Genomic DNA, 21187 nt, shown 5'->3' with positions numbered 1-21187 from the left:
TAGTGAAATTCAGTATCTGGTCAGATTTTGGAGATTTGCATATTTTTTATTTTCAATTTACCTGCTTATTTTGTTTCCATGTATAGTTGTTCTAAACAGTATTTACTGAATTATCCATAATTTCCACTGTCTTGATAATAAATAGTAAATATATTTGAGTTTATTTCAGGACTAAAACTTCATTTCTACTGATTTGGCTAGTGTTACATACCTACTATATTGTTTATTGTAATTTTTTCCAGCTAGTAGGCAACTTTCAAGATTTTCCCAAGAATTTCAATATCTCCTTGCTTTTTTATGTTTTAATCAATTATTGGTGATTAAATATAACTTAAAAGTTTATTTTAAAACATTTAGTAAAGTGGAACTAATGCTTTTGCATTAATATTGATAACGGAGGTAAAGGTGATGAACATAGTAAATAAAACCATAGGCTTTTGAATCAATTGTCACCATTAACAACACAACATCTGGGGGAAATATTTATTTTGTATAAGATACGAAGAACATATTTCCTGTGTAGGCTTATCACCAAAGCAATAATTCATTTTGTTTGATAATAACTTTTACATTTTGTATAACAGTAGAAATCATAAAAATTATGCATATAGTTAAAAATAGTTCATTTATTCTAAAACACATCAGTTGAGTTGTACTCATTCAGAAAGTGTACTCATTCATAGGCAAGGTCTTTTCTCTAATTATGAATAATTTGATTAAAATTTTTTATTGTGTTGCTTTTATAAATCAAATCCAAAACACAATATCTGTGATTTTCACCTCTGACATCTTAGTATTTTGCATTTGTTTTCTGTACCAAAATACTGCATGAGACAAAACATTTTAGTGTGTTCTTTCTCCAAAATATTGGGCTTCGCAAAATTTATTAATGTGTACTAATGTGTTTGCATTAATACTCTCTGCTGTAACTAACTTGCTCAAAAGCAATTTTAAATGTGATATCTTACTGGATTAATAGAAATCCAGAAGATGATCATATACATGAGTACCATGACACATGATCAAAATGGTATAAATCATTTTTCATTAGGCAGCTTTAAAGTTTAATTTAAATAACAAAATAACATTCAGTTATACTAGGAACTGTTTTATCTTTCTGACCCACTAGTGCTGTAATAAGTCCCCATTTCATACCTATATAGTTCAGCTGATAACTTATGTATTGATTACCCTTTATCAGAGAATTAAATGTTGAAAATACAGAGGTGTCTTGTAAAAAGATCTTTTAAAATGAGCACTAACAAAGCTCACATGTTAATCCTTTGGAGTTTTGTTTGAAAATCTTCAATTGTTGTTGCTGACTCTGTAAATGTAAGAAGCAACTAGCCAGCATCTTTTTAATTAGACATTCCAAACATATACAGTCATGAGCCCTCTATAGTTATTTATTTTCTTTTTTATCTCTTTTTTTTTTTTTTACTTTTTGAGCCCTCTATATTTAGAGAAAAATGTTTAATACTAGTGTTAAATTTTGTAGACCATAGAAATGACAGATTAACCAACATATATTTAGTGAATTAGATGAGTCTTAAACGGACTTTGAAGTTCTTATAAAATCACTTTGTAACAGAATTAATTAAGCATCTAATTATGTACGGGAGCCATATAGTACATTATAAACCTAGCCTCATAACAGCCAAACCATAGCTTATCGACAAAATGAGAAAGAGTGGTATGCTAAAAGAAAAGAAAAAGGAAAAGAAAAAACTTTCTGCATTAGGAAACTACCATCTTGTTTACTTCCTGCTGGGTTTTTTTATGATTTGTTTTTCTTCCTTGATTAAAAAAATTTTGTGTATTACTCAGTGTTTGATTAAAAATATTTAAAAAATAAAGTCCAAAGACAACAAAATGAAAGAAAATAACAATTAAAAGTCTCTTTAATGCTATCTACTGATCTGACACTTCTTTCAAGAGAGAATTCTTTATAACAGTTTCATGCAGTTTGTAGTATTTCAAGGCTGTTGCTTATTCCCTTGCCAGACTTTTCTTTCGGTTCAAGAATTTTGTCCTATGTCTACAGCTCAGAACAAAAGTTCTTTAGTACTCATTTTGCATTCTAAAATGAGCCAAAAAAGGAAATACCAATTTTGGGGCCAAAGACATCCCTTCTGGGCATACAGACTAAAAGGGTAGGCAGGGAAAGTTAAAGTGACTCACCCAAGACTACACTTGAAGCAGCAGATGTGGCATTCAACCTTAGACAGTATGGCTCCAGAACCGATTCTGCTAACCACCGTGGTTGCTGCCTCCGTGGGAGGTCTGTGCGTGTGCTTCCAGTGTTCTCCAGTGGACTCACTTGAGAATATGACTTCATGGTGTGCCCATTGCTGTGTATATTGATATATTTTGTTTCTAATTATCACACAGTAATCTATGGTACTTACATGCCATGGTTTATTTAGCAGTTCCAACATTAGCAGTTGACTTTGGGATGGTGTCAGTGTTTTGCTATTGCAAACCATGCACCAGTGAACCTCCTTGCACACATATCTTTGCTTAGAAGTCGTCAGAAGTGCCAATTTAGAAATTAGAAGAATATTAAATTATGATCATTTCTGCCAAATGGACTTCTGAATATACACATAAAATTATAGTTATAATAGTGTGTGAAATTATTAAGCTTTTTACCCTTAATCAGCATTGTTCATGATCATTCCCTTTTTTGCTTAGTATGGTTATTTACAGGTTGCACCTCATTAAAAAAAATTATTACCCAGTTAACTTGTAATATTAAGAACAGATAAGGATATTTTTTTATATTGGCAATTTGCATTTTTTCTGTATACTGTTTCTTTCTAATTGAAACATTTTTCATTGGTAGTTCTTTTCCTGATTAGTTTGTGGGACTTCTTACATATTAAAGATGTTGAGCCTCCATTATATATTATAAACATTTATTCTAGCTGTGTCATTTATGACTTTTATTAATGATGCTTTTGGTTATATAGAACCTTTAAATGTTATGTAGTTATATCCATCATTCAATTATACTTTTTATAGAAGCTTTGTGAGATTGGAGCTTTAATGAGCCTACTTTTAGGATTTCATTGCATTGTTGTACTCCCACATCTCCACAAAATGAAGACAGCAGGTTCCTAACAGAGAACTCTGGGATGACAAAGAATGAATGAATGAATGAGTGAGGGAGCAAAGCAGATTAAAAAAAATAACACATATTTTAGATGATACTATACAGTGACTTTTAAAGTCTGAGTCTTGTCAAAGTATCTACTTGCATTTGTTAGTAAGGCAGCTGAGTCCTTAAGGCATAAATGTGAAAACTCATGCTGTAACACATTATTTATGTTCAGGGCACAGTAAGATGAATACCACATGTACTTCTGATAATACCACCCCATAGTAAATATGTTATAAATTGTATGTTTTGGTATTTAGCAGGAGAAGTCTTTGCTCACTTTTCTCTTCAGAATGTACTCGGCTCTTATGGCACATTCTCAATCCAGATACATGTCCAGGTGGTTTGACAAGTTTCATAAAAGTCCTGTGGGATTTTATAGAGTAACTGAAGAAGAAATGACACTTTTACAGTAGTTAGTTTCCCCTTACAGGAATATGTTCTCTTTCAGTTCATTGAGGTCTTTTTTATGACTTTCAGAAAAGCTTTATAGTTTTTCAATTAGACCTGTCCTGGCTACTTTTTCTTTTTTTTTTTTTTTTAGTTTTAAAGTGGTTTGTGTGTGTGCTGCACTTTTTTTTTACACTTTTCTTCTGTTACATCATCTACTTGAAAAAAGTGGTATGTAGATAGGAAAATTATTTACTATGCCAATTTTTATTTTACTTGGCCACTTAATTCTTTTATATGTCTAAAGATGGTAAATTAACATTATCATAGTTTCACTGTAGATGATTAACATGTTTGAAAACAATTGCAATTGCTTTTTTCTTTATTCATTAAGGTAAAATTGGTATGTAACATTATTAGTTTTAGTTGTATCACATAATAATTTGATTTTTGTATGCACTGAAAAGTGATTACCACAATAAATCTAGTTACCATCAGTCAGTATACAATTGACCCCCTTCACCCATTTTCTCCATACTCCAACATCCTTCCCCTCTGATAAACACCATTCTGTTATCGAAGCTATAATTTTTGTTTATTCATTTGTTTTATATTTTTAGACTCCATATGTAAGTGAAATCATATAGTATTTGTCTTTCTCTGTCTTATTTCATTTAGTGCTCTCAAGGTCCATCCATGCTTTTACAAATGGCAAGATTCCTTCTTCTTTATGGCTGAGTAGTATGCCTGTGTGTGTGTGTGTGTGTGTGTGTGTGTGTGTGTGTGTGTGTGTGTGTGTGTGTATTACATTTTTATCCATTCATTCATTGAAAGGCACTTACATGGCTTCTGTATCTTGACTATTGTAAATAATGCTGCAGTGGACATAGTAAATAATGCTGCAGTAAACAATGCTGCAGTGCATATATCTTTTTGAGTTAGTGTTTTCATTTTCTTCAGACAGATACCCAGAAATGGAATAGTTTGATCATATGGTAGTTCTCTTTTAAACTTTTTTGAGGAATTCCATACTGCTTTCTGTAGTGGCTGCCGCAATTTACATTCCTTCCAAAGTGTTCAACAGTTCTAATAATTATAATTCTGAATCATGCCTCCCAACATTCATATCTTAGCTAATGAAGTTGCCTTTTAATTCAGACTTGCTATTTTCTAAATTATATAAATTGTTAAGTTACAACTGTTAATGTGCTGCATACATTAACATATTTACTATTTTTTCCTAATGTTCTCATTTGATTCACTTAGATGCCTGGCAAGTTGATGCTAGTGATTGGTGGGGCTTTCAGATTATTTCAAGGTCCTTTATTGTCCTCTCCATAGGACAACTTGGCTGTCCTCATGACATGGTGGCCAGCTTCCCCCAGATTAAGTGATCTAAGATCAAGGCACAAGTCCAGATGGCCTCTTGATTTAGCTCTGGAAATCATACACTGTCATTTTTGCTACATTCTATTCATTAAAAACAACTCATGCATTTGCGTCTGTCCACTTTCAAGGGGAGGGAAAATAGGCTCCACCTTTTGAAGAGAAGAGTGTCAGAGAATTTGTGGACATATTTTAAGATAAGCAAAATATACCCCTACAAATTATATATATTGTTGCACACATTAATTTTTATGAGTGGTATATTCTATGTACCCTTCTGTTACTTTTTTATTGATGTTTTTATGGTCTATCCATAAATCTGTCTATCCATCCATTCATCTATTTTTCTAATAATTTGTATTAAAATTTATGTATAAATTCATTTTATGAGAATATCTTAATATTCATTATCACACTGATGAAATTTATTTCAAGAATTTTCTTTTTTGACTGCAGTGTTTGGTGCTATAAATCCTTACATATGGCTCCTTACATAGCTGTTTTGATAGGGCATTTATCTAGGAAAGAGATTTATGAATAATTGTTTTATAATCTTATCTTTATAGACAGTCAAATCTCCCACTATAAGCAGTATATTAGAGGCCTCATTGCTTTACCCTCTTACCACATTTGATATCCCTTGTCTACATTTTGTCATTCCTTGTGTGAAAAGTATCTCACTGTAGTTTATATTTGAACATGTCTGATTACTAATAAAATTGGTAATATTCCAAGTGTTAATTTACCAGTTTGGATTTTTCTCTTCTGAGAATTGACTATTTTCTATTGTCATTTTTCTATGGATTTGTTACTTTTTTTTTGAGGAAATTATTTCTGTTTTGTTATATGAACACTTTTCCCTTGTACAGTCACAACGGACACTTTCAGTTTTGACTTTATGACTGTATGTATCTCATAGTCAAAATAGGAACAAGCAAACAAAACTTTCCCCTCAAGATTAAAAAAACCAAACAAAGCAAAACAAAAACAGGACCAACCTGTTTAGTTCTGGTCTCAAGATAAATGAACCCTTTAACATTTTCCCTAACTTCTGACTCCCCATTAAAATCAAATTTAGTCCTCACTTTTGCAGTGCTGCTGTTTGAAGACATCCCATAATCTTTACAGTTAGGGTAAACTTGAAAAAAAAACATATTTTTAAAATAGTCTTCATATACTATATCACTGCTGAATACACTTATGGTTAATAGATTATCTGTTTCCTTTAGACACTGTCTACACAATCATATCACCTATGAACAATCTCTGTATTTTTTCTATCATGTTTTATTTTTCATGACTTCCAGTACAACATTGAATTATAACCCAGGTGGATATTGCTTCTCATTCTCAGGAGAAAAGATTTTCAAAATCTAACTACTAAGTGTGGTTTTGCTGCCCTTTTTTTTTTTTTTGCATATATACTTTAATCAAGAGATGCTATTGTAATTCTAGTTGACTGGGAAATTTTCAATTATAAGTAGAAGCTTTTTTATGTTTACATATGATCATATGACACTTCCTGTTTGTTATATTATAAATTATAATTTTTTACTTCTTTTGTCAGTGTTTTGTAATTTTGTCATATAGATCTCATACATACTTTGTTAGATTTATACCTGTAATCTCATTAATTTTGGATGCCAAAGTAAATGGTATTGCACTTATGCTATTTTTTAGTAAACTTTAAAAAAAAATTTGTAACAATTTTAGATCTACAGAAATACTGTGATGATATTACAGAGTTCCCATATACCCTACACAGTCTCCTCCACTGTTACCATCCTGTGTTAGAATGTGAAACAATCAATGAAACAATATTGAAATGTTATTAACTAAATCCATACTTAATTCAGATTTTCTTATTTTTTACATATTTCTTTTCTGTTGCAGGATATCATTTTACATTTGGTCATCATGTCTCTTTAGATTTCTTGGCTGTAACAGTTTCTCATAATTTTCTTGTTTTCTCATGCCTCTTACATTTTGAGGTCAGTTATTTTGTAGACTGGCCCTCAGGAGGATTTGTCAGATACTTTATCACTTGATTAAATTGTGGTTGTGTGCTTTGGCGCAGAAGATCTGAAAGGAAAAGTGCCATTCTTACTGTATCATATCAACGGTACATACTATCAACATGGCTTATTACTGATGATGTTTACCTTGAGGCTGAGGCAGTGTTTGTCAGGTGTATCCATTGTAAGGTGTTTTTCCCCTTTCCTTTTGTTCTCCCTGGAAGGAAGTCACTTTGTATAGGCCAAAGATAATGAGTGGGAAGTGACACTTCCTTGGGAGCAGAATATTGACAAAATTATTTAGATTTCTTCTGCATGGGAAATTTCTCTGTTCTCCCTCATTTACTTATTTGCTTCAATCATTTGTTTGTATCAATATGAGACTTACAGATATTTATTTTATATAATATATATAAATATATTTTTATATAATATATATAAATATATATTATATAATATATATTTTTATATTATATATATATATATATATATAACAGCTCTGGCTATTGTAGATGGGGAAATATATGCTTGGATACTAACCCACATATATACATATGTGTATAAATATTTCTATATGTATATATAACCATCTGTATCTATGCTAAGCTTAATCATGAGTTCATAGTGATGTTTCCAACTCTTATTCATTACCACATAGAACATTCCTTTTTTTATCAGTAACTATTCACTTCAACACTGAGAAGCATGCTCTCAATATCCACCATCCATTTACTTAATTGTTCAACTCCAATATAAATGTATAGTGTTTTTAGACTTGTTAACCTATACCTCCTGGGAAACAAATGTATCAGCTAGAGTACAGTGCTATGCAAAGTTTCATTGCCTCTAGTCTTACAAACTCCATGGATTTCCAAAGTTATTTAGGTTGGCACATTCTGCCCCCATTCAATGATAATCGTTTCAAATGATTTCTTATACATTTATGTGGCTTTCATGTATAGTTTCCACTTCTCTGCGGAAATTCCCCTACCTTGTGTATTTATATTCTGAATATATTTATCAGTTTTATGTTTTGTAAGATAGCCTGCTTTCTGCTGTTCCTGTGGTTCTTATTTTATTTTTGTTTGTCGTTGATTTTATTGTCTCAAGTTTTATCTTGCTGTGTACCTGGAGAGTTTTGACTGTAAGTTAAACATTTCATGGGAAATGTTTTCACGATCGCTTGAGCTTCTGGATAATGTTACCTTACCCCAGAGAGGATTTACTTTTTCTTCTGGCAGGCAGGTGACAAATCTAATTAATACAATCAGCCTTTGAAAGTACTGTAGCTGGTTTTTATTCTCTAGTTTATTTTCCATTCAACTTTAATTATATGTTTTCGTCCTTTAGGTTCCCAAACCTCAATTATTTACAAGAACTCCTCCTTATTGGCAGGTCCTGATTTCTACTTTCCTAGTCCCCATCCCCATGAGACTACAGGAAATTCTGCTCAAGTTTTGGACCTCCCAGTCCCAGCTTTTCATACACCAATCAACATGGTGGAAAATAAATACCCCATGTCATTTTTACCTCTTTTTACTCCCAATTCCTCCTAATATTGGCTCAAAAAGTTCATATTGCTTAACTTTTAGATGACTTAAAATGAAATGGTTTTAAACACATCGTCCAGTTTTTCTAGTTGTCTTAGCAGATGATTATTATACTTGTCCCATCATTCTTAGAATAGAAAGCATTCATCTCCCAGTCCTTCCTGTACCTTCACCATTACATCTGGGATGACTTTTCTTCTTCTGACTCTCTTAAAAGGAAGATAACAGACTCAAAATCGGTTCACTTATACTTAGCCCCATGTCCGCAATCCAAGTGAACTGAAGTTACAGTTCCATCTGTCCCACAGCTGGAATTTTAAACCAATCAGGAATTGCTTGATCAGCACTAGTTAGGTAATTTGCCTGATGGACCCTTGTTGTCCTAAAGTAACTTTACAATAACCAATCCATTTTTTTTGTCTAGTATAACTTCCTTGTTCCTTTTCCCTTCTGCCTATAAAAGTATTTCATTTTGTACCACTCTTAGGAACTCTTCTATCTGCTAGATTAAATCCTGCCCAATTCATGAATTGCTGAACAAAGCCAATAAGATCTTTAAAATTTACTCAGAGAGATTTTGTTTTTTAATGTAACCATACTCATTTATTGAATATGTAGATATTTAGGCCTCGTGATTTACGTGTGGGTATATCTACTATTGATTCTCTGCCTTAGGTCTCTACCAAGGTTTATTTTCAATGCCTCTTGCCTTATAAAGATGAGGAAATCTGAGACCCAGTTCCCAGGTTTGGTAAATACCATAGGGAAAAATTGGTTTCATTTTTCTCCTCAGTTCTCTAAGCTCTAGTCTTCAGCAGATTTTGTTCAAATAAACTCTAACATGCCATTTCTTTAATCCTTTGAAGATTTCTTCTTACTCCTGTACCAGTAGCCATATTCTATTAATGGAAACACAAATGCTTCTCAAATCTTTTCTTTCACTTTTTTCTCTTTTCTTCTTATTATGGAAAAAGTCTTAAGTGTAACTATTTCATTGACACTTTTATTTCAAATTTGCTATTTTCTACTTCCATTTTGATATTAACTTTTCTTAAAATTCTACTGAGTTTTTCCCTTTTAAAATGATTCCTAATCAGGACTTCTTTATCAAGTTGTGTACATGGAATTTCTCCTTGATTATCACTGAAAATAGAATTTACAAATATTCTATATTTATTTTGTCCTTTTCATTCTATTTCATAAGAAGAGAGTTTTAGACAGTTTACAATAAGGTTCATTTCTTTTTGGCTGGAATATATTTTCTTATGTTTAGCGAGGCTTTTACACTTTTTTAGAGATAGTTTTTTCAGTTTTATTCTACTACAGTAGAAAACAGGTAATTTCTGTCCAATTGCTTATACTTGTGTTTTAGTATGTTCAAATAGTTCAGTCCCAACAAAACAAAGTAGAAATGTATAGCTTGGTTATAACTTAACATTGCCACTTTGGAAACATAGAAGCTTGTTGTGAGTAGAGTAGAGACCAATATTAGCATGGCTTCTGTGTCAATTAATTTTTTATTTTACCTCTTATTGGCAAGAAGGAATCAATGTTTCCATACATACTAAACATAAGCTTGTACAAACACTGTCACAGAACGAAGTTTAGTGTGACCACCTTTGTCTGAAGTGCTTCCCAGAGGTGACTAAGAGAGATGTTTATATTTAATGTGCCCACTAACCTGTCTCTGTTTCTAGCTTTTATTAATTGATAATGTTTCTAAGTAAAGCTCTTTCAGGTTTCCTCCCATTAGTTCTCTGTGGGACATTCCTTTTTGTTATCAGGGAGGCAAGCAGAGTATCTTCTTTCTCCCATCTGGTTATGTCCATACTATTTCTTGGAGAAATTAATCAAAACTCCTATTCTGTGAATGTTAGTCTGATATTATTCTGAATTTATTAAAATAATTTTAATGAGGTTTACTTATTAGGAGTAATAAAATTAGGTTCAGTGTGCTTATTTATTTTTTTAAATCATTATTTTTGTTTGACCTAAGGATTTAACATATCAAAGTAATATAGGTATTGCTTTTTGAAGGAAATTAGATGTCATCAATTCCATCTTCATGAACATAGGCATTTTTTTATACTTATTGGAAGAGTTCTTTTAGATATATTGTACACATACACATATACAGTCATGACATTATTTACATACAGTAAATGTAAGCAAAACAAATTGATAGATAATTTCTAAAATTTCTAAGTATTCTGAGATTTACTGTTCTTAATATCTTTGTAACTGAGATGCATGGTGACTTGGTTAAATAATTGATATTCTTTATCTTAATCTACTGGAACAGTTATTTGCTTGGCTCTCTGCCCCTGAATTTGTCTGACCTTTTACAGCTGGTGTCATTCCATTTTTACTTGTTCCTCTTTTACCTACAGATCCAGACTCTGGGATCTGGCAATTGCATGATTGCCAAGGTAACTCAGAGAACTAGATTTCAGTTTACCTTGCTGTCTACTGTTGATTGAGTGCCCCAAAATAGATGATTATATTCCTTTTTCATGTTTTACCATCAGCCAGTAGAGAAGAGTATTAGTGAGGGGTGCAAACCTCCGGCTAAGATAGCAACTTAGATGTTTAACAATGCATATTGCAGAGTTGGTATGATACTTATTGAATGAGAATATACTGGGAATTAGTTCAGAAATCTAAATATTTACCAAAATCACTGGGTAATGATTATGCACACTGAAGTTTGAGATCCACTGCCGCCATAATTCAGAGCATGTCTTGGGATTAGACAGATATGGGTTCCAAAGTTCAGAAAGAGCCTAAGTAAAACCAATAAATCACTGAATTAGTTAATTAGGAAAAATTTTTGTGCACACACCAAAAAGTTTGCAAACCAGGAGCATTCAAACTGAAACATGGAATGAGGCGCAGGGGTATAATGTTATAAAGCAGCTTATATAATGGAAAAGCGTTAACTGCTTATTCATAGTAATTGGTTATAATATTAAAATTTTCTTCAGTGATAGGGACTTATCAGTGGTTACCTCATATCAATCTTGGGATTAAATTTTGTTTGTGATTTTCAACAAGAAAGGACCCAGGTTAAGTTTTCTTGCAAAATAAGCTAAATTAAGCTTTGTTTGCATGACTAAGCTGGTTTTATCCGCTCTGGGAATTTTAAAGGCTTGTCTCCATTCTTTCTTTCTTTATTTTATTTTAACACGTTCTGATGAAGCTGCTTTTCACTATATGTAAGATTGTGGAAATGGACTTAACGTGTGGTTCATTTTGCGTATCTGAAGTAGAGCATAGAGAAGAAGTGAGGATGTAGGAAAGTATTACTTATAAATCTCTTAGCATAATTCCTGGAACATACTGTATTTCATCAAATCTAACAGGCAATTGACTTAAAGATACATGATGATTTAATTTATACTGGGAGGAAGAAGAATTACACTATGAAACACTACTTAGTAATCAGACATTTATTTTATACTTATTTTAAGAACTCTTAATAAATGTCACATCTATAAAAAATCATATAATGTTTGTTTATATTAAAAGAAAATATAAGCAAAATGAATTGATGAAGCCATTCTAAAACTTCTAAACATTCTAAGATGGACTCTTCTTACTATCTTTGCTGTCTTTGCTGTTCAGAACTATCACTGTGTTCTACCAGAATTCTGATACAAGAATTACTGACAAGAGGGTTCAGTTATTGGCTCAGTGCATTTGTTTTTCTAGCCAATGACTTATTTTTCTAGTTTGGGTGCTATAAACAAAATAAATAATTTTATCAGAAGGGATCAACAGATTTTCAAGTTATAACTATGAGTAACAGTTTCTTCAAATTAGACACTAAATTATTTCTGTTTCAACTGGTAAGTAATTACAATTGTCTACTCAAGCTTCCATGAATACTCATGTTAACTGAAGAGTTCTAATTATGAGTAAAAGTCTTCAAATTAGACCCTAAATGATTTCTGTTTTAACTGTTAAGGAATTACTATTGTCTACTCAGGCTTCCATGAACAGTCATGTTAACTCAAGTACTCTTGACAAACATGTCACAACTGCCACCTGGCTGAGAGTGATGGGAAGATTCAATAGTCAATCAAATATATAGATACTGCAATGTAGGGAAAACGTGCATTATTATTTCAAAAAAAAGAATCAATAAAGATAACAGTATGTGCCCAAGAAAAATGATACGCAGATAGTGGCTGCCATTTTTTATTAAAAGTGTTTTATTGTGGTTCTCTCGCATACCATATGCTTGATACTTTCTTCTGTTGTTTAGCTCTTGATGATTTAGCTTGTAGAGGTTGTCTGATTTTCAAGTACTCCTAGCAGATCCATTCTTAGTATAGTTCTTCCTTGCCTAGACCTCATCAAATACCTGTTAGCTAAGGTAAAGTATCTAAAGTAATCAAGGGCTTTGCATATAGCAGTTTTTCAGTAAATTTTAGGCTCTGTCATTTGCCTTTATGCTGCTGACACCCTCCCTGAATGCCTTGTCTCCAGGTCACAACCATTCCTAGCTTAGTCTATCATAACCCACTTTTAATTCCTGTAGAAGTTTCTAAACTCCACCTGGAGATGGATTCTTCTTACATAAGTATATTGTGACCCATAGACTGTGATAAGAAATATTAATGATGCATTTCTTTCTTTTTCTTTCTTTTTTCCAGAAATTTTGCCTTTACTGCTACAGGAGTTGGAAATTTATTTGAGCTTTTGACCTTCTTTGAATGTGAATTTTTGCCTCCCAAATTTAGCCAAAGATTTTCCCTTCTGCTTCATTAACAGTATTATATGTTTAGTAATCATTTACCCAAAACTGATACACGTTTCTTTTGGCCCCTGTGTTACTTCTACTCTTAATTCTACAGAATATAATCAGAGTTAGGTAAATTGACTTTCAAAGCCCTTGGAAATCTGGCTCTATATTAATTCTTCAACTGTATCTCCTTATGTTCTCTTCTGAAAAATCTCTGCTCAAGTCAGGTTGATCTTGTCATGGTTTTCTGAACACACCATGAGCGTTCCTGCCTTCCTACCTTTACTGTTCAAACTTCCCTCCAGCTAAAATAAATTTCATTCTTTCCTTTTTTTCCTGCAAATGTTACCTTTATTACAAAATCCTATCCTGCTGTTTCAGAACACACTCATTTTTCCATTCATTCATTCATTCAACAAATACTTCTTGAATACATATTATTGCCAGGCAAGTGAATAGGATTAACAAAAGTCTTTGTCGTCATGGAACAATAAAGGGTGTAGGAAATAATAACATAATAAACCTAACTGTAAAATATATTTTTAGATATTGATTATCATGCTAAGGGAAATTAGAGTGATCAGAATGGTTTAATAGACTTTAACAATACCTGTGAATTCCAATCCATGGCACTTTTAAATATTGTTAGCTGGATTGTTACTTTATTCATGTGTATATTGCTTGCCTTCATAGTGAAAACATAATATCAAAGAAACTGATAAAATTCATATCTGAAATATAATAAGCAGAGCATTAAGAAAGAAGAAAGCTATTCCAACTTTGTCCCTTTTCGCCATAAGATGACTTGCAATCGCCAGGTATGTGCACACATTAAAGCCTACAGTAACACAAATATTTATTACCTAGATTGACTCTTGTGTTTCTTCTACCTTGTTTTTCAACAGGGGAAATGGGCATTCTTCTGTTCTCCTTAAGGATGAGTAAGAATAGGTGCTACTTGGAGGAGAAAGTGAGGCTTGTCTTCAGCCATAGAACTGACCAACAACTCAAGTCTCAGGGAGCAGAGAGGCAGAGAGTAGATCCATGTGCACAGCACCCTCCAGAGCCAAGGGCCTGACTAATTGGAATAGTCTTAGTATTGAAAACACAGTCCGAAAACGTCTAGCTAGCCACAGAATCTGCTCAGAATATTTAAGCTGGAGTGGGCAAATTCCATCTGGTAGTGACAAATTATAGCCAGGACCCAATGCACAATGAAACAGAGAGAAGGGATCCTCAGATTATGAGAAATATTAATAAGCTATTGTAGAATTGCATTAAATATTAGAGTGTAGATTGTTTCATCTTTTATTGTTAAAACCAAAGATATTGATGACATTTTTTCATAGGTTTAATTAGTGTCTAGTGTCCTTGCCAAATGCATGGTATTAACTGGCAATTCCATAGACAACAAACGTTTAGCATATTTCTGTAATTTTAGTAAACATTACAACTTCTCTTTCTCGGTTATAAAAATAAAAGTTTGGCAATGAATTTTGCACATGAGACATTAAAATTTACATTCACTCTTGCATTTACTACTACTCTTTTAAATGACATCTGTTAATAACTTTTCGTAAAATCTATAGGTAAATTTCTAGGTCTTTTCCCCTTATCTAGTGGTACCTGAAGAGTTTGCATATGAATTTGGAAATATGTAGCAGTACAACATCATATGGATCCACAGGACATGATTTGGGCTCCTTGGAATTGGAGATAAACCATCTCTCCAAATGTTTCCTTCTTATAGTTGAGGAGTCCTTACTGGTTTGTTTAAAAACATGTGAAAATCTCAATTATTCTCCCACTCTTTGAAGCTTAATCAAATGTTCCTTTTGGCAGATTACTTTCTTTCTCCTGTCTTATTCATGCAGTTACCATTTTTTCCTTTTTATTTTTTAAGAGGCATTATATTTTCAACTCCAACAGATGTATTTCTTTAAAAATGCCTTTCATGAGTTTTATCAACCTATGAAAACAGATATATGAACAAAATAACTCAAACAAAATTTATACCAAACTCATGTACTGAGTGTTGAATGGTGCTAATCACCTGGAAAAAATTAAAATGTAAGATTTAGTAATCCCCAAGAGTGTTAATCAAATATCTTATTTTACTTTTCCTCCATGTTCTATTTTTTGCTATTTCTATCAATTCAGACTCAGGGATTTTGGCCTTGGATTCCAGCCCATTTTTCCCACTGTAAGTTTTTCAAAAATCCTATGGGTACGAGAGCATTTGGCTTATGATATTTATAAGTCTCTAAGCTCCGTAACATGCTTAGTTACTGTGGAGACCAAAAGCAAATGGGAACCTGAGCTGAAAACACACTGACAGAAGCGGAACGGCAATGCAAGCTTAAGTATGGAAAACACACAGTGCTGTTCTGCAGTCCTTTTCTGCTGAAGCTTTGAATGGGTCATGTTCAATGTCCCTTGTTTGCAGAGACACAAACTTCAAAAATGACAATATTTTTCACTACTGAAAATAAACATTAGATGACCCCAGACAGCTTAGCATAATGCCCAGCGAAAGCTCTGACATATGAATTGGTTCACTCTATGAAAGGTTATATATGCCTCTACTGTTCACTCATTAGTATTTTAAAATGTTAATTCATTCCTTCTCAGTAAGTACTCCATATATCCATCTCAGTTTTCTCATTTTCATAACAAAACAGTGCCACATTCACTCCACATTAGTTTTATGTTAAATTTACTACCATAGACAATCTTTCCTTACCTGAAAAATGAAGGCAATAAATGAAGCTAGTCTGTTTGCCACTCCTGCTTCTTTCTGTACCTCTGTCTTTCTGGCTTTGCCAGTGCTTACCATTTCCCTTGTTTTCATTTTTTAATACTTGATATCTTAAGAATATCCCCAGATTTAATAATGCACAGATATTTATCTGTGCACCATCTCTTCAAAAGGGTGCTACTGTTTGATGCAAATAAATAGAATAGGGAACATTGTACTTCAGTTAGAAGAATTTTCCAACTTTTAACATTCTTTTATACATAAAAATACATCTCAAATATAAAATGGTTATAATTCTTTACACAAATGCTTTGTATCCTAATTACAAATTTATTTTTAAGTGTAATGTTTAAGAAGGATTTTAGTTGGAGAGGAGAGGATGATGCTGAAGACAAGTTCTAAAAGAGTAGAATTAGAAAGACTTGACTTGAGCTATTTAGGACAATTTCTACATATGTAAATTTTTTCTTTGGGAATATTCTTTGGAGGAGTTGTGATACTGTGGAGAGGATGAAACAGAGATTCAGCAACAGATTCAGGTGCTAACGCCAGCTCCAGCATATATTTACTGGATGTACTTTCAAAAGAAAACACCATTGTCTGCCCAGTGGCCTTGACAAGTCCTTGTAAGAGTCAAATATTATGAAAGTATTTTATAAATTATGAAGTCTAATCTATTAACATTTATTGCTATAGCCCTGGTTTGCAAAGTGGACTCATTTATAGGAGATACACAATGAATTATTTTTAATTAAATATTTTTAAATTGCAAGATGATGAATGTTTCCTTGGAAGAAGAGGAACAATGCAAGAATATGTAAAGACATTTGGAAACGTGCCTGTAAATTCCTTTCTGAACTCTCAGAGACAAGTAATGTTAAGAACCCAGCATATAATCTTCCACAACTTTGGTTTTATATTTAACTTTGGTTTTATATTTGGTAATTATTCTTGTTTTTCATCATTATTCTTCCCCTAATGCATATTCCATATTCTCATTTTTCTGTATTTGTACTTCCACTTGCTTTTTTACTCAAAAGTATATCATGTTTGTATTCTTTAAATGTGATCTGTGTATAAGAAAGCTGGGAGATCTAACACATTTTTTCAAAAAACTGTACTTTTGTATGATGAGTCCACCATAACTTATTCAACTGTTCCTTTATTGATGTACATTCATATTGTTTCCAAGTTTTTGCCACTATAAATTATTCTAAATAAACTTCCTTCTAAAGTAAGAACTTAATTTCTACTGGATAGATTCATAAAGGTCAAAAATGTGTATCTTTTAACTGTGAAAGATAGTATCAGATCACTTGATGAACTCACATTCACACCAGCCATGAATAAACAGGGCCTATTTTTTTTTTTTAATGCCTGGCTGATCTACAGATTTTTTAAGGAAAGAATCATAATGAAAGCATCGATAATCTTCTATTTGAGTACTAATTATGTTGTGCTTATGTTAATATGCTAGTCTAGTATTTAGACTTCTGCCTGTTTTTTGTCCAGTTAGAAAAAAATGTATTTATCTTTTACTTGTCCACTTGTAGAAAGCAATAACTATGGTAATATCAATAATCTTTTGTTCAGTGTTACTGTATCTTTGAAGTATCTTTTAAGACTGAATAAATAATTAGATAGGCTCTACTATAATACACAAAAGCTTAATTCACCCAAAGAAATTCTCTAGATCTCTGCTAATAGAATTTTCTGCCATGATGGGAATGTTCTCTATCTGCACTGTCCAGTATGGTAGCCATGAGTCACATGTGACTATTGAGCACTTGAAATGGAGCCAATTTGACTGAGGAACTACAAGTTTAAAAATCACTTAATTTTGACTCATTATATTTTAAATGTAAAAAGCTACATATGGCTCGTGGCTACCTTTAATGAAGAAAGTAGGTCTAAAGTTCCTTCATGTGTTTAGAACTGATTCTCTGGTGGGGGAACAGGGGAGTGTGACATTTTTAGTTTGGAAGTTAAAAATATAGTGAAAAGGTTATTTTTGCATAGATTCTACTACAACCCTAATCCTAACCTTAACCCTAACTATGAGGAAATTGCTCCATAACACTGAAACATGCTTTTCTATTTTGTTGCTCTTATGTGTTAATATATTTTTACAAGATATGCATTGTTAACTCAGTAATATCTATTTTTATGTAATGTCTTATAATGTAACATCCTTCTTTTCCTACTTTATAGGAGAAAGCACAACATTTTCTTTTACATGAATTCTGCCTCATCTAAGTTTTGTCATCACTGGATATGTTTTTTAAAGGTAAGTTTCTTAAAAGTAAAGTATTCTACTATTCTTCCTGAATTTTGAATTTCCTATACTTAGCACTTGAGATGATTTTCTCTGCCTCCCTATCTCTCTCTCTCTCTTATTTGGCATTAGACTCAGTCTCATCATCATATTTCAAAGCAACTACTGAGAAGGAGACTTATTTTCTTTCTCCTATTTTTTCTATTCATAAAGGAAAGTTGAGTAAAGTGCTAACTTCTAGCAGTCACTGGCACAAATCTGGGCTTAGTAGAGCCATTCCAGTTTCTAAACCCTACCAGTTTAATATGCAAATACCCATAGCTTTAGTAGCAGAGAATGTAATCCTATTATAGTCTCAAATTTATCTGAGTCCTTAGAAATCCTGATTAGCCTTAATAATCACCTGGCTCCTTTCTGGGATATTATGAATATCTGTGATGGTTTCAGATCCTTCCATGTGAGAAAATATGATTTTGGCTACCAGGGCTCTCCTCTGTTAGAAAAATATTACACTGTGTATCTTTTACTTCTGAGTTTGAGTTTTTGTAATAAAATATCTAGGTAGATATTTTGCTACACACCCATTAAATTAAAAATTGTCTACCGTTTTAAAAAGCGAATCCACATTCAAATGTAATACTTCACAATATTTGACCTATTTTGTTTCATTTGCCATCCAAACCACTCCACAAAATAAGCATAAATTTATTCTTGTTTGAACCTCAGTTTTACATATAGATAATAGAGTTATGTGAATTTTTCAAGTGCTCGTATATAGTTAATATTTTTTATGGTGAATTGGGGACTGGAGGACATATAAATACTCGATAAGGATTATTATTGCCCATTTTACATCAGTGTAAAACACATGGGCTCGGAGACATACTTCCTGGGTGTGGCTATCATTCTGCCATCTTAGACTACATTTTTTTCATCTGCAAAAATGCAATAAATTTACTTAATACTGATTGTTCCTGTTACAACAATTGAATAAGGTGTGTTACCTGCCTGTTGTTACTGCATGTCTATCAGTATACCTAGCATTGGTTAGCTGCTTACAAATGCTACTTTCTATTGTTTTCCTTTTCTTATCGATTTCATTTTGATAATATGTAGTCGTTTTATCTATAGGTTGTTCACAGGTTATCTATAGGTTAAAAATATGCAAGTAGTGGAAAAAAAGCTTTTCAGATCAAATTTACCTAATTTGAGTCTCAATATCAAAACCCTATAAGTAAAACCAAACTTATGAATCTCATTAAGCAAGAGGTTTAAATAAAACTAAAGTGTATCTAATAATTTATGAACATATAAGTAAAAGGGCTGCTTTAGTAGTATTTCAACATGGCCAACTTACAATGTCTTAAGACTAATAAATTCCTGTTAAACATTGAGTAAGAAAGCTTAGAAATTCTAAACCAGAAGGATAAGTGAAAGAATGCAATTATTAAAGCTCTTTGAATATAGCCTTTCTGTTGATAATGTGTTGTGGAAGATGAAGAATGACTGCAAATGCACTGACACTCCCCCCACCCAGGGTTAGGGGCACTCCCCTGCTGCCTTAACAGATAGAGCGCGGTGGTACCAACACATCCAGACATCCAGGCCGAGGAAGTGGGGACCGAGGTAGAGTTATCTTGGAATCTCTAGAATTACCCATCCACCAGACCATAAAATGGTCCCAGTAAATGCACTGCAGAGCAGAAGAATCACCCATCTGAGCCCTGCTCAAATTCTTGATCCACAAAATCATGAAATATAATAGCATGTTTTTTTTATTTCAGAACATTTAGTTTTAGAGTAGTTGGTTACACTATAATAGATAACAAAAAATGTAGAAGTTAAGGAAAAGAATGCCTTTCCATTTGTAGGTACATACACAACTTTTCATTGGTTTTACATGTACAAATGGTTAAAATGTAATCCTAAAATAATTTATCCAAGCTCGTTTGTTTGAACAGATTCACTGACCCAGGGTTTTATTGTGTGCATAATCTTTGAAATAATTATTGGTCATTACTATTTCAATTTATAGAACCAATCTGTTGTAAAATCATGAGAGAACATAGGACAATTGGATATTTAGGGAGGCAGCATATTGTACCTATAGAAAAGAACTAGGTTCTCTATCAAGAACTCTGAGATGAAAGATTTACTCTGCCACTCATTACTGTGGCAACTTTGATCAAGTCACTATCTGTGTGGGTTTAAATTCATCTATAAGATTAACTCATTAGATTGCCTCTCCATAGGTTGCTTCCAACTGTATTTGAAAAATCTCTAAGTTTCTGCTGTCGTTTTGTGTTCTTTCATGAGATAGTCAGGTGAGGCCGCAAAGGGAGAAACAGGGCAAATACAGGAAAATAAAGCTTATTACATGTACAAGTCCTAGAGAGAGAGAGTTATGAAGGGGCCACATGAGGGGAGCACCAGGGCAGCCAGCTCAGTCATACAGGTTGGGAGCTGAAGAAGAGCAAGTGCCCGTGGGCAAGTGGGGGTCAGGCTGGAACTCAGCTGAAGGTGCAGGGGGATTCCATGGGGTATTTGAATGATACCAGGTCACAGTCAGGGAAGAGCAAGGGGAACTTGTGGTGGGTAGTATTATCCTACCGGGGTACCTGGGCACCTGGGAGGTGTGCTCACAGACTGTTTTGGAGAATGTTGAGGCAGCAGGAAAATAAGTTTAAAATGTAGAATAAAATCATTAGGTCATGTTGTGGCCTGAATGTGCCCCCTTGAAATTCATATGTTGACATCCTAATGCCCAAAGTGATGGTATTAGTAGCTGGAGCTTTGGGGAGGTAGAGAGGTCATGAGGGTGGAGCCCTTATGAATGTAATTACTGCTCTTATAAAAGAAACCCCACCAAGGTCCCTGCGCTCTCTGCAGTGTGTAGATCCGAGAAA

At 33.0% G+C, this 21187-nt stretch overlaps 2 long non-coding RNA genes across 4 annotated transcripts in view; both read left to right on the top strand.

Annotated features, from left to right (window-relative positions):
• The window catches only part of LOC118966948 (uncharacterized), a 337766-nt gene extending 324510 nt beyond the window's left edge, over positions 1-13256 (top strand). For both annotated transcript variants that reach the window (XR_012132190.1, XR_012132191.1), the window contains one exon: positions 13160-13256. This is a non-coding gene — a long non-coding RNA (uncharacterized lncRNA). The remainder of the gene's footprint in view (positions 1-13159) is intronic.
• A 379-nt stretch (positions 13257-13635) lies between these two features.
• Positions 13636-21187, top strand: part of LOC118966949 (uncharacterized) — a 92666-nt gene continuing 85114 nt past the window's right edge. For both annotated transcript variants that reach the window (XR_005053706.2, XR_012132189.1), the window contains exons 1-2: positions 13636-14066; positions 18218-18293. This is a non-coding gene — a long non-coding RNA (uncharacterized lncRNA). The remainder of the gene's footprint in view (positions 14067-18217; positions 18294-21187) is intronic.

Source organism: Manis javanica, chromosome 6, assembly GCF_040802235.1.
Source record: "Manis javanica isolate MJ-LG chromosome 6, MJ_LKY, whole genome shotgun sequence".
In the NCBI taxonomy this organism is placed as follows: Eukaryota; Metazoa; Chordata; class Mammalia; order Pholidota; family Manidae; genus Manis; species Manis javanica.
The sequence above is the reverse complement of the archived record's forward strand: the minus strand, read 5'-3'. Positions and strand labels throughout refer to the sequence as shown.